At 29.5% G+C, this 14,140-nt stretch overlaps 1 protein-coding gene and 1 long non-coding RNA gene across 8 annotated transcripts in view; one reads left to right on the top strand and one right to left on the bottom strand.

The window, feature by feature from the left end:
- LOC136083965 (TNF receptor-associated factor 5-like) overlaps nt 1-14,140 on the bottom strand; it is a 144,043-nt gene that overhangs the window by 124,645 nt on the left and 5,258 nt on the right. The gene's annotated exons all lie outside the window — the stretch shown is intronic.
- LOC136083962 (uncharacterized) lies at nt 40-3,800 on the top strand. The gene is made up of 2 exons (XR_010640242.1): nt 40-260; nt 3,600-3,800. It is a non-coding gene; the product is annotated as an uncharacterized LOC136083962 (long non-coding RNA).

The following is a 14,140-nucleotide window of genomic DNA, read 5'->3' as shown; positions in this document are numbered from 1 at the left end:
CTATTGTTAAAGCAAACGGTATCCAATGACAACCAACCATATGCTAAAAATTCAAAAATTAGTTTGAAGATGATATTCAACTCGTGCAAAAAACCAAATAAGGATTAATATTTTTTACACTGACCACAAATATTATTTTTAATTACATTATTGATAACCCGACGATTACCATTATTTGTAATGATCATTCTCTTTTATACTTTTTATTTTATTTCGGTACGCTTAGTTAAAAACAGCAGGAAGATATGTCGAGCAGAACAGTAAGTATCATACCCTTATTGAAGGTTTTTTTAATTTTTAAGTTTCGTTTTATAAAAGGTTTTATAAAAGCTTTTAAATGCTCATAAAAATATTAGAATAATTTATTTATGCTATAATAAACATATTCAAAAAAAGCACTATTTTAATATTAGAAAAAACTTTTAAAAAATTTTCCTTTTGGGTTGCACGTACGAAGTTATGGGTTTCCATAAAGTACGTTTGAAGTTATTTTTTATAAACTTTTCTTGTTTTTGAAAGTTCATTCAAAAATTTAATAAAGCAAAAGAGAGCACAACCACAACTGATGTAAATAACACTATAGTCATTAAATATTGATATTCATTAGAGTCATTAGAATAAACTCAAGTTTATTACAAAAATAAGCAAGAAGTTGTTCGTCAATATTTATAGTTTTATAGGTTAATAATAACCTATAGGTTATTTAACCTATAATAATCGAACAACTATTTTATAATTGTCCTTAATAACACGTTATTGGTGGTAGCCAGTCGGTTTTCAAAATCTGTAGTATCAGTATTTTTTTATTTAAGAAAAAAGGCAACGACATCAAAAGAATTGATTAGTTAAGGCAAAAAACTGAGGAATATGTTATTAAAAATAAAAATGACTTTATGTCGGCGGATGATGCTGTCGAAATGTTTACATCGAAAACAACGATGTAAAACTTATTCCGTTTGCACCTATTCTATCTATTGCTGGTAGAATATTTGCTTTTAAAATGAAGTCTGAAAATGAAGACAATTATAAATGCAATCATTATAGATGGAAAAATAATAAGAATAATAAGTTCTAAGAATAGCAAAAAAGGTTTTAAAAAAACTTATTATCTTACCCAAACTACTACAGGCCAAAAACATTGTACATCCGCGAATTTTAGTAAACAAGTGTTCATAAAAAAACTACCAAAGGTCTTATTGCTATTATCTATTATTTAGGCAATGAAAAATGTGGTGTAACAGATTTGAAACACAGAAACAGTAAAATTCACCATTCATACATTCGCACTGCATCGTCTGTAGTGTCATGTATAAAAAAAGTTTTAAAACCAAATGATAAGCCACAAAATATTTATGAAAAACTAATGTTTGAATCAAATGTGATTCAAACATTAACAAACGTTAAAAAAAATAGGTCGCGCAGGGTCGTCAAATTTTTCATGAGTTTTTTCAAAAAAAAAATAGGCTAGGCTCCTTATACAGGTAAGAAAACGGTTAAAAAATAACTTTTTTCGTTGTAATGAGGGTTTTAGGCCACTTTTGAAGATTTAAAAAATCGTGTAAACTTAAAATTACCTTAAAATTATCAGCTTACTAGGGAGTTTTTAAAGCACATTTTTTATTCAAAATGGCGTATACATTTAAACTAGGAGATTTTAGTTAAAAATCTTAAACTTCAATAAAAATGAGCTAAAAACGGGTTCTAAAATATGGAAAATGGTTCATCACAAAGAAAATAAACTATATAATTAGGTGCAATTTCTTTTAAGACCAAAATATGCTTATTTTTTATAAATTGATAACATAGTTGGGTGGGGTAATCTGGGCTTCTATGTCAGTATTTATTGCATTGTTAAAAATCTAATACTTTTACAGCAATAAATACTTTTAAAATGAAAACTAATGTAAATAAGATCTCTGGCAATGCTTTTGTATTCATTTTCTGATTTTATTTTTCAACGGATTCATATAGACGATCATTAAAGATGTAACTTTCCATTGAAACTAGTAGATACCGGAGAGTAGCAGTTTTTAATCTTAGCACATAAAATTTATTTTTAAATAAACATTGCATTTTTAAAGAATAATGAATCTATAATATATAATACGAGAACATTTGGTAAATTTTTACTTGAGCATCCGTCTAATTTATTCCTTAAATTTTTTTTATCATGATTAGGCTTAATATAAGTACTTGGAATTTTGAATTGGAATATCATATATTCAATATGGAGAGTTATATTTGGATTTTTTTAATATATTTTATGTTTTGGTTTTAAGTTATGGTTTACTGCGTTAATTGAATTTCCAAAATTTTTTGGAAAACCGCTAAGAGAGACTTGAAAATGTTTAATTTATTTATTTTTCTAATTTGCTGTTTTGAACACATAAAGTTATTTTGCATTTAGCGCATTTATTGTAACACTATTATCTTTAAACTTTTGAACAAAATGTTTAAATTGGATACATACTCAATGACTCAAGTCATATTTTACTATGAGTTGGTATATTTCATGAAAAAAATGCGAAAAAGTAACATAGGCCAACATTACCCCACTCAGTGGGCAGGGCCATCCCGAACGAATTAAATCGATCGCTATTAAATCTATTCTAATATGAAATGATATGAATGAAATTTTTTCTTATTTGATTGTTTTTTAAACTGTTTTTTATCGGTTTCATAATTGTTTTTTTCAGAAAAGAATTGTTTTATTTGCACAAAGATTTGCGTATTTTATTCTCCCCGAATGTCAGGTACAATAAAATATTTTTTTTTATATTTTTATATACCGATTCTTATATATTTAAATACAGCTCAATATTCTCTTTAAAAAAAAAGTTTTAAGAAATTATTTTTCCGTAAAAAAAAATAATTAAAATTCTTAACTATTCCATTTGACCCCATTTTACTCTATTTGGGGAGAATTTTATAGCCAAATAAAAATTTAACCGTTTTTTTGCTAAGGAGGTTGTCAGAGACGCGTAAACAAGTAAGGTTTAGTAAAGTTTGCTTTCCTAAAGTTAATTTTAAAGCTAAATTTAAAAAAAAAAAGATTTTTAGAATATTATTCTCTAATAAATTTCAAATAACATTAAACAAAAAAAAATTGAAAAATTTCATTTTTCTGTGGGATATACCAGCTTAATCTTAATTGCACCCCTCTAGCGCCGGCCCTGTATATTGTTCTCTATATTCGCTACAATATTCAACAAATAATTAAAACATTTTATTACTTCTATAATAAGAATTATTATTCCGTAGTAAAAAAATTTAGCTTTTAGTTTGCAACTCAACTTTGAAAAAACATATTTCTTCATAATATTTACAGAAGTAAAGAAAACAGTTAAATTCGAATGGAGAAAGTAATTTAAATAAGTGCTTTGGGTTAAAAATGGAATTTCGTTAATTCGTTTTCAGATAAAACATTCCGGTACAAAGAAGAAGAACTGGTTGGTGACACACAAAATTGAATTTTTTTAAGTTTAGTTTTTAAATGTTATAACGATTAGTACGTTCTTATTAAATTTAATGTTAACGCTTCAAATTATTATATCAAAGTACAAAAAAGTCATAGTAAAAGAAAACTTTTCTTTTTTTAGTTAAACATTAAAATGGAAATACTCGAAGGCGAAAGAAAAAACTCAAAATTTTTTTACCAAAATGGTTACTATTATCGTAAAGACAAAAAAGCAATCGTATGGCGGCGGTTTCAAATGTAAGGATGAATTTTGTAGAAGTCGTGCAACAAGTGAACCAAGCCTAGGGTTAGTACAAATAACGCCGCATAACCATTTGCCAAATTTTGTTAAAAAAGAAATTTTAAAATTAAAACAATCAATAAAACGAGCTGCTGAAACTACAAGTGGAAGTTTGCGAGATATTTTTGACCAAGAAACTGCTTGTAACCAATCAGCACATCACGTTTCTTTTGGAATGAAGGAAAGCACTATGTATCGCAGACGTAGATCAGTGCAGCCGCAATTACCAGCCAATTGCAGGGAATTAGACAACTCTTTGAGAGTAAACAACATAAGTAAGTTTTTAGACGGGACCGATTTTTACAAAGGGTACGTTCGTATAAAAAACGATAATCCTCACATATTTATCGGGAAAACAGTCGTTGCTTCACCGATTGATTTGCACGTTGACGGAACATTTAAGGTAGTTTCGAGAATGTTTTATCAAATGATAACATTTGGATACATTTTGCTTGATCATGTAAGATAATCAATAAAAGATAATATAAGAAGGGTGTAAACAAGGAATTCTATTTTTTCCGCGGTGTTTTTTAATACCGTTAGATTTTTTTAGAGCACCTTAATGAATTAAAAAACAAACAAAATATATTCCCTGTTTTTTCTTGTTCACCTTCCATATATTATTATTTTTGTTATTATTGTTATTATTGTTATTACTACTGTTTTTTATAAATTATAGTTGTTTTTATTAATGTTGTTCTGCAAGTAAAAAATCATGAAGTAAAGATTTTTTTGTTTTAGTTTATCCCAACTATTTTCATACTTATGACTAGAAAAACGCAAGAGCTGTATTCTCTTGCATTTTCCAAAGTTGCTGAACTCGTTCCACATATGTCACCGTTACGGATAATGACGGACTATGAACAAGCATTGATGAATACCTTGGAAATTCAATATCCTTTAGCTGAAATTTCAGGCTGTTGGTTTCATTGCGTAAATGTAAGCAAAAAAATATTTAACTAAACATACAATAACCTTTGTTATAAAATGGCAATTTTATAACTAAATTAAAATATAATTTAAAAAATATATATATTTATTTGTACTGAAAGTTTATGTTTGCAATTATTTATATTTAGGCTGTGGTTAACAAGTGTAAACATCTTGGATTGTTTGGACTTTTAAAATTGCAAGTACACAGTGATTTGAAGAAATGGCGAAGGCTATTATTGTGTCTTTCTTTGCTATCGCCTCACCATATTCAGCCAACATTAGGCAATTTGAATCCAAATTTGTTTGTGGTGTCATTAAGTATAAATGACTTTGCAAAATGTCAAAGTTTAATGACCTATATGGAAACATTTGGGATTGGGCGTATTGGCAGTAACAAAATTTCTGTTTTAGGTTGTCCCAGAAGAACGAACTCTGATCAAGAAAGCTTCCATGCCTTGCTTTTAAAACGAATAAAGATTGCTCATCCAAACATTTGGGTTTTTATAAGTCAATATATATATATATATATATATATATACATATATATATATATATATATATATATATATATATATATATATATATATATATATATATAATCTAAAATAAAAATATAATTTTTTGAACTTATCTTTTATTTGCATTTAATTCTTTTAATATTTCAGCAGAACTAAGAAAGTTTGCAGAAGTCCAGCAACTTGATAAAGTACATTTAAAATGTGGACTTCAGATTCGTCGGAGACGAAAGCAGAAATATGTTTTAAATGATCGTAAAATCAGAGTTGCTACTGAAAATTTGGCCAACGGACGTCTAACTTCATTGGAATTTCTAAAAGGTGTTTCACATTGCGCAGATGCGTTATTTAACAATCAACTTGGCGTTAGTCGTATAAATCAACCACCGGAATTGGAAACAGTTTCATCATTTACGCAAGTTCAAATAGAGCCCTCACAGCCAGCCTAATTTAATTCCACCACAAGATGAAGCCCAGCAACTTTATGTATCAATACCACGTGATGTAGCTATAGTGCAAAATACCTACCAACTCGGAGAAAACTTACATAGTTCTACAGAAATTGTTAGAGTCACGGAGACTTCAAGATTAGTGGATGGAACTAATGGAACAACATGTCCTGTTTGTTTAGAAAATACTCCAAACTTCGCTGCTGTTCCCTGTGGACACATGATTTGCACAATGTGTATACCGCATTTACAGTTAAAATGTCCTCGTTGCCGAGCAACAGTTGTTATGTTTATACAAACATTTGCGTGATCTGCTTGATAAATGTTCATATATAAACTTTTTTGTTGAAATTTAACAGTATGGTTGTATTCAAAACTAAATTTATTTGAACTTCCAAAAAAATATTTTTATTTGAACTTACAAAGAATCATAATATTTACAAATAAAAATAAATAAATGATAAAACATTAAATTTGAGATTTCGAAATGCAATTTTGTTTGTCGAATAATTAAAAGTTATGTTTATTATTTAAAAAAATTGTAGCCACTTAATACTATCATCAATATGAAAGTATCATTTTTACAGACCTATATGGGGCTGTTAATACGTGACAGTTTTAAGGTGGGAGAGGGTATCAGAAAGTGTTACCAAATGTCACATGGGGGAGGGGGGTTAGCTTCAGTGTAACGTGACAAATTTTTAAAAATTTCAATTCTAATCACAGCAGAATCAATGAAAATGTTAGCGAAAAGTTGCAAAATTGGCTAAAAATAACGCCAAGTCTCATATTGGAAAAAGGGAGGAGGTTGACAGAAAATGTCATAAAATGTCACATGGGGGAAGGGTGGGGTGTCTAAAAACAGCCAAAAAGGTGTTACGTATTATTTGAACAGCCCCTAACTTAAAAACAAACTAATATTTAAATTAAATCTAAAACCAATTAAAACATTATCATAAAGGTCTTTATTCTATGTAGTAAAGTTCAAGTTCCGCATAATCGCTTTGCCCGAATAGAGCTGTAACAAGGGGGTTTAGGTGGTCTAGAACCCCTTAGTATTTAAAACTAATAATTTTCTTTTTAAGGAAAAGCATAATAAAAAGTCTTAAAAAATCATATATTGTGATATATCAATTAATGTTTCAAAGAAAGAATGAAACTCCGCAATAGTCAATAGTCAAATGTAATCAAAAACTTTTGAATATTGATTATTTGTGTTTTATTTAAAATCAACTGAAATTTAAAACCAGTTTAAAATAGTTTGCTTAAACTAATTTTCAACTTATTTTAGACAAATGATTTTATATAGTTCTCACTTCACCCGCTCGCTTGTCCAACTTCTACTCACACCTACCCGCTTTACCCCAATTGCAAGGTTTCTGTAAAAAAAAAATTATATACTCGATTATAATACGCGGGAAATTTAAGGGAATTGAATCAGTGCCCAAATTGAAAGTGCTTTTGTTACAACTGTTTGGTTTTGTTTGGTTTGGTTTCGAACATCAAATAAAAAAGACATAACTGTAAAAGTAATATTTAATGTCCTTCTTCTCCTCCTCTCCCCAACCTTTTCCATAATTTTAGAAAAGTACCTTTTATTAGCCATAAAGTTAACAACAACAAAAAAAAATTGTAATTTTATTTATGCAAAAGCAGTTTTTTGTCTGCCCGAACTAAGAAATGTACGCCAGCACCTAAAACATGGTCACAGAATAGGAAAAACCCGCTACTACAATTTGATCGACCTTATAAATATAAAAAATGATAAAATGTTCCATGACCACAAAGGAAAAAAATTGTTTTCTTGTCAAATTAAATGCACACAACATATTATTTTAGAAAGAACAAACTTTATGTCTACAGAGAACATGCAGAACTACTCCAGAAAAACTTTATTTAACTGAGCGATTCCAGAAGAGGTGTCATGAAACCATACATAAAAACTTGTGAAAACCATATCAATTTGACTTGTCCTTAAATCTTTAAAAACTCCGATTTGTATAGATTTTTATCTTAGTAAGATAATCTTACCACTTTAAATATAAGTTACCGAAGAGTTTACCATCATCATGAAACAAGAATTTTGGTAATGGATACTCAATAACCTTCAAAACGAGGAAACAGACTAAAATGTTTTTTGATAAAACTTCAAAACAAGGGTTTAAAGATCACATTAATTAATTTCTGGAAAAATTATAACACTGCGGGTTTCAATAAATGAAAAATAATTGAAGTAAGAAGTCTTTTAAAATATGAAATTTACATTGCCTATTGTTAAGTTAATAATGCTCCAGGTATGAAGGATATGTATATATTTGAACATAATTTTAAAATTTAATTTCAAAAGACAAAAAATGAAAACTGAAAAACTGAAAAGGAAAAACTTTTATGAAAAACAAAATGTAGTGAAACGCGTGAAAATTAAGTACATACTGATAAAGACTGCAAAAAATAAAAACGTTGCTGTAGTGTACATTGAGATGGATTGTATATGTGCCACAGCGAAAAATGACTAAAAAAAAGGTTCTCTTCACATTTCGGAGTTAGATTATTTGTATAAATTACGACAATTAAAGTAGAAGATGTTAATGTTGTTCTGGTTGCGCTTTTTATTAGCTGCTTGAAACCATTGAATTTTAACATTGATTTTATTTCAGTGTGATCACTTGACCTCATGTAATTAACATTAGGATCTCTAATTAAAATTGTTTCTAATAAATTAGGTTAATTAGGTTTAGATATCATTACTGAAAATAGGTTAGAGAAATTGTGGCTAAGGTATTTTGAGCCATCCGGTTGGCAATATAGGACACAAAACAATATACTCTTCGTATTTGGAAGTATTTTTTCGAAACAAACGCTCTCTATTTCGTTGGATTTGAGATCGTTACGTCTTACCCAGTTTAACTTATTAGATATGTAAACGGCAACACATCCACCACGTCTGTTTTTACGTATGCTGCTTAGCAATGCATAACCCTCGATATGATATAGTTCACTAGGGTCGTCCTTGCTTATATGGGTTTATATGGGCGAATATGTCACTGTTTTTGTTGCAGTTTAACAAACAAATTATGCTAGATGTTCTATAGGCCACGGATAATTAAATGAAAACGTTGTAAGCCTTTCATATACAGAATATTTTCAAGTTTCTCCATCACTAAAATAATATGGTTCAAATATATTGGTCAAGGTCATAGTTCTGCCTCCTGATAATAATAACATAACTCTTCGGAAAGCATGTTCTTTTAGCATAATTTTATTTTCTGGTTGGTATTGCCTTAAAAATAATTGTATAAATTTCAGCTCAAATTCTATAGTTTCAAGAGATGTTTCAGAATAACATATCAAATTTGAATTTTGCAATGACGTCACTTTAACAGTTATTGTAGCGTAGATTAGAAGTGTAATATAGATATAGTTAAACATTTTAAGAAAGTATACTTAGATACACGCAATATTTATAAAGAAAATAGCTTTAAATTGAAATATTTCATACGAACCTGGCTGATGGCGTAGAATAAAGTAATAATATGATGTAATTTCCAAATCTATATTATTGTTTTTTCTTCTTTTAAAACTTTATATTAAAATATGAAGTACCCTTCCCCCCCCCCACACACACACACACTACTGTGTGACGTCTAGAAAGACGTCTTTAGTTTGTCCAGATATGACGTTCTCAAGACTTTTATATGAGACCAATATAGGATGTCTAACGGAGAAGAAATCTAATATAAATGAGTGCAGCATAGAGCCACTGAACTAGTTACATCAATTAGCCATTTGTGCGATGAAGATCGATCCTCCTAGCACAAACAACTAATTGATGAAGCTAGGTCGGTTGCTCAACGCTACACTCATTTAACTATCATGTCTCTTCAAACCAAGAGGGGGGGAGGGGGATCAAACTTTACATAGTCATAATTTTTTTGACATATATGTATACATAAAAACAGTGATCGATTAACAAAATGATAGATTATTAGAAATAATTTTCTAATATTCGTGTTCTAAAAATATGACCATAAAAAGTTTGATTCATTCCCTCCCCCCCTCCCCCTTCGATTTGAAGAGATATTAAACTTTGATGGGACATAAAAACCGAACACAGCAGATTATTTCTGGAAATTTTAAATTTGTAGATAATTTGAAAATAATTTAATTATGGTAAAATAACTACTTTTTTTTAGTTTTTTTTGGTTCCCAGGCTGCAATCATTACAGTACTTGGCAAAGCATCCCTATTTGACATTAACATAAACATATACATGTTTGGAATAATTAAACACTAAAAAATGAGGTCAACGCCCCCTGATGAGTCGATATCATTTATAACACTTGAGCTCAGCTAAAATCCATATTTATCCATTAGTTTATTTATGCTTGGGTTAAGTAAAGTGTTACAAAAACGTTAGGCCATACTAAGAAAAGTACTTTGAAAAAATGCTAGTATAAAAAATAAATTTTCATATCTTTTTTTCTTATTTCAATATATGGTGTCTTTGACCTAATATGTAGAGTTAAGACATTAGAGTAGAAAAAAATTGTTTCTCTGGCTTCATTTTATTTTTCATTTTGACTAATATTTGAAAAATAAAATATTACCATTTCACTGGTAAAATTGATATGCTGAACCTAAAAATTAAGTATGGTTAATATTAAATCAGTTTTTGAATGACTAACACAATATTGGTTTTGCATGGTTTTGCTTACCTCAGGCCCAACTATCCAATGACTAAATTAACACTCAGTAATAAAATTATAATTAAAGTTTTATTTTTTTGGAAATACGAGTTGATTAAAAATGTTACATTTAAAAAAGTTGACGAACTTGATTTCCTTACAAATTAAAAGTTCATAAACCTAATGTTCAGGCCCGTGTACAGGCCTGACATATGAACATATATTGCCCGTATACGAACAACAATTGTGATTGTTAACTATAAATATAGTTTGAAATAAATAAATAAGACATGGAAATTCATGAACTTTGCTTTAAAAGAAAAAATTTAAAATGTTTTGTGTAATGCTCGGAATAATTGTAGGAACTACAACTTGATTAAATTGGTTGTCACAGCATGCTTTACTCTATGTTCACTATGCATGCTCACTGGACAAGTTACAGCAATAAAGAAGAGAATAAGTCAAGCTATTGAGTAGTATTTTGATAAAAAAAAGCTTATTTATCAAAACGGCAAACAACTTGTAAATATTTTATATAAAGAATATTTTAAACATTGTGTGGAGTAACCTCGTAATTCATTGGAAAGTTCAACAATCTCTTTTAATACTTTTGTTAACAAAGACTGTAACACGAGCCCACTACCGGGCCTAACCAAATTTGGAAAAAACGTTTATTAAGGCCCAATTTATTAGGAGCCTTTGATAAAAAAAGATCTAAACGGCTTCGTGGCATTGAGGCCACTATGCCTTATAGAAGCCTCACTAAGGTGTTCCGTTACCGCACAGTTTTTGAACGACAACACCAACTTTTAAATTGACTTTTAGACAAAGAAAATAATAATATTTCCTGAGTAATTTTTAAAAATAAAAAAATTCAAGAGTCCCCCACTAAGAAAAAGTTAGAAAATCTATTCGGTGCACCTATGCTACCGCCCTCTTATTCCAAAATTTTCAAATTTTTTCGGCGCACTTAGTCAAGTATGCACTTATGTAGATATTTGCAAATTCTATTGACGCACTTATACCAATGTTTACAAATTCTTTCAGCGCACTTATGCTAGTTCGCACTTATGCCGCACTTATGCCAGTTTTTGCGATTGATTCGCACTTATGCCAGTTCGCACTTATGCCAATTCGCACTTATGCCAATGTTTGCAAATTCTTTCGGCGCACTTATGCTAATTCGCGCTTGTGCCAGTTCGCACTTATGCTAGTTCGCACTTATGCCAATGTTTGCATATTCTTTCGGCGCACTTATGCCAGTTCGCGCTTGTGCCAGTTCGCACTTATGCCAGTCTTTGCAACTGCTTCGCACTTATGCAGATTCGCAGTTATGAAATTCGCACTTATTCAGCCTCCTCCCTAAAACCCTTAGAATCAAACAGTGTAAACATGAGCATATAAATGTTGGATTTTGCGCCATGTCGTTACAGAAAGTTAAATTCTTAAACAAAAACAAACACCATGATATAAGCCTGATTTTAAATTTGTGATTGGAATTCGGTTACTTAAATATTATGATTTGCATTTTTGTTAATTTTTTAACTTTAAATATTTAAAAATTTAGAGTAAAAAAAAAAAAAAAATTACTGAAAAAAAAATGAACTTGATGTCATTTCATCATATAGAACATTTTTCTTCACAATCAACCATATAATTTTAAATTAAAAAGTGTGTTTTTTTGAACCACCTTACTTAATTCGCCATTTTAAATAAATTAAATTTAACAGCTATTGCGGTTATGAAAGTTATGCATTTTATTAAAATTAATTACTTTTACTACTGCCTTTTTAACATTTTTTTTTTTTAATTAATCTTGATGTTATTTACATAAGTTATTTAAAAGTGTAAAAGTTTAATTTCTAATTCGTTTAAAAAAACAGGGAATTGCTCTGCATTTTGCGATTTTATTTCAGGTTTTGTTTTTGGCTTTTTTTATTCAGCGCGGTTGTTAAGTTTCTCCTGAAAATGACTAACTGGAATAATTGTTGTCTGGAATGGACTAATTAAAATTAGTTTGTTCCAGACCACAGTTTTTTGATTAGCTATTAATAAATAAAGAAAAAAATTAATTTTGATTTCTGTTACGTGGTTGTTAATTAAGATCTTATCTTCAACGTGGTTTTTAACAACGAACACGCGGAATAAGAGAAGAAGCGATAAACATCAGCAAAGCTACAAATATGCCCGGTTCCTTTATGGTAAACTTTAATCAGGACCACTTACCTATTTCCTCTTGACATAGTCAATAAAGAAACAAGTCTATCAAAGAAATGTCGTTTTAAAGCTATTTTATAAAAAGTCTTTCATTCTAAAAAGTTATAAAGCCCAATTTTAAACGAAAAAATGTTTTGAGAAAAAATTTTAGGATGAGGCCCCCCTTAGCCAAGAAAAAATTTAACATGCATGTTCATCGGGACTACACAAATGCTGCCAGAGTTCAACCAAGTCTAAAAGATTAATTGAAATTAAAAAAAAAAAGAAATTCAAAAAAGTATATTTCTCCGGATTGCTCTGAAAACAATTTTAACATGCACGTTTATCATATTTACACAAGTGCTGAAAGTTTCAGAGCACTAGCTAGTGTGGAAGGTAGTAAAAAATCAATCGCGCAATTTCGGGACCACTGATAATCGACAAACAACTTGTCAAGTCAAGCTAACGATTAAAAAATTAAAAGTTTATTCTGAAGCAATTAAACAAGATTTTAGTTTTCTAATCTTCCTTATGCGGGTTGGACACTAACGCTACGAATAGGTTATAAGGTATTAGGGTGTTCGCAACCGGCTTTCGTTACCATCTTTTTTTCAAATGGATTATATATAATAAACTGCAATAAAAAGATTACATCTGATAAACACTTCTTTTGTTATACAGATTAAATCAGGTAGTTTAAATGCCCTTACGGATACCAAAAATGTCACATTGCGTCATATTACCATAACAGAATATTTGATTGAAATGAGTAATACAAAAAAAAGCTGTAGAAAAACTGCGCTCTTACGAACAGTGACTTAGCCAAGGTTTGTATGCATGGCTAGCATCCAGTAGCGTAGCTACTAAAAGGAAATAAAAAAAAATAAATAAAAAACCAATGATTATTTAGCAACCCCTTTTAGCGCTTTGGCTCTAAAGCGGCAGGGAACCCGTCTCTACTCTACTGGTATACACGCATGTTATAAACTACCCTTTATGATATACGTGAAAAGATATCCTTTCAAAATGCCCTGCGACAAACACTACCCACATACATCAGAGTATTACCTGAATTACTTACCAAAAGGGCCCATAAACAGGTAATTGATTTGAATACGCTACTTATCTCAAAATTTATGTTAAGTCAACATGAAATGACTTCACATTGAGAAAGTAGATAGTATAACTTACATTTTACTTACTTACAAAGTAAAATATAAAATTTCAAAGATAAAATTTACTTTTAGGTGTAATTGTAAAATATGAAGTTAAACTTTTACTATATTTACTTTGTTATGCTTATTACTCTTGCTGTCTTATAATTATTACTCTTAACATAAAATTGTTCTTGAAGTATATCTTAAACTAGTTGTTTTTTATTTTTACACTTATAATTTTCAATATATAATTTGCAAAGTATAAATATATTATACGGTTATTGTAAATACGTACGATTGGGGCTCGGTGATAAGACAAATAACGTTTTCTACTTGCCCGGCCAGTGATTTCATTTATAAACATTTAAATTATAAAACTAATTATACGGCGAAATAAACAAACAAATCTAATGTTATGTGCGTATAACACTCAAGCAAAGCAAGAGG

Source organism: Hydra vulgaris, chromosome 08, assembly GCF_038396675.1.
Source record: "Hydra vulgaris chromosome 08, alternate assembly HydraT2T_AEP".
NCBI classification, from domain to species: domain Eukaryota; kingdom Metazoa; phylum Cnidaria; class Hydrozoa; order Anthoathecata; family Hydridae; genus Hydra; species Hydra vulgaris.
This window is presented reverse-complemented; position numbering and strand designations above follow the sequence as displayed.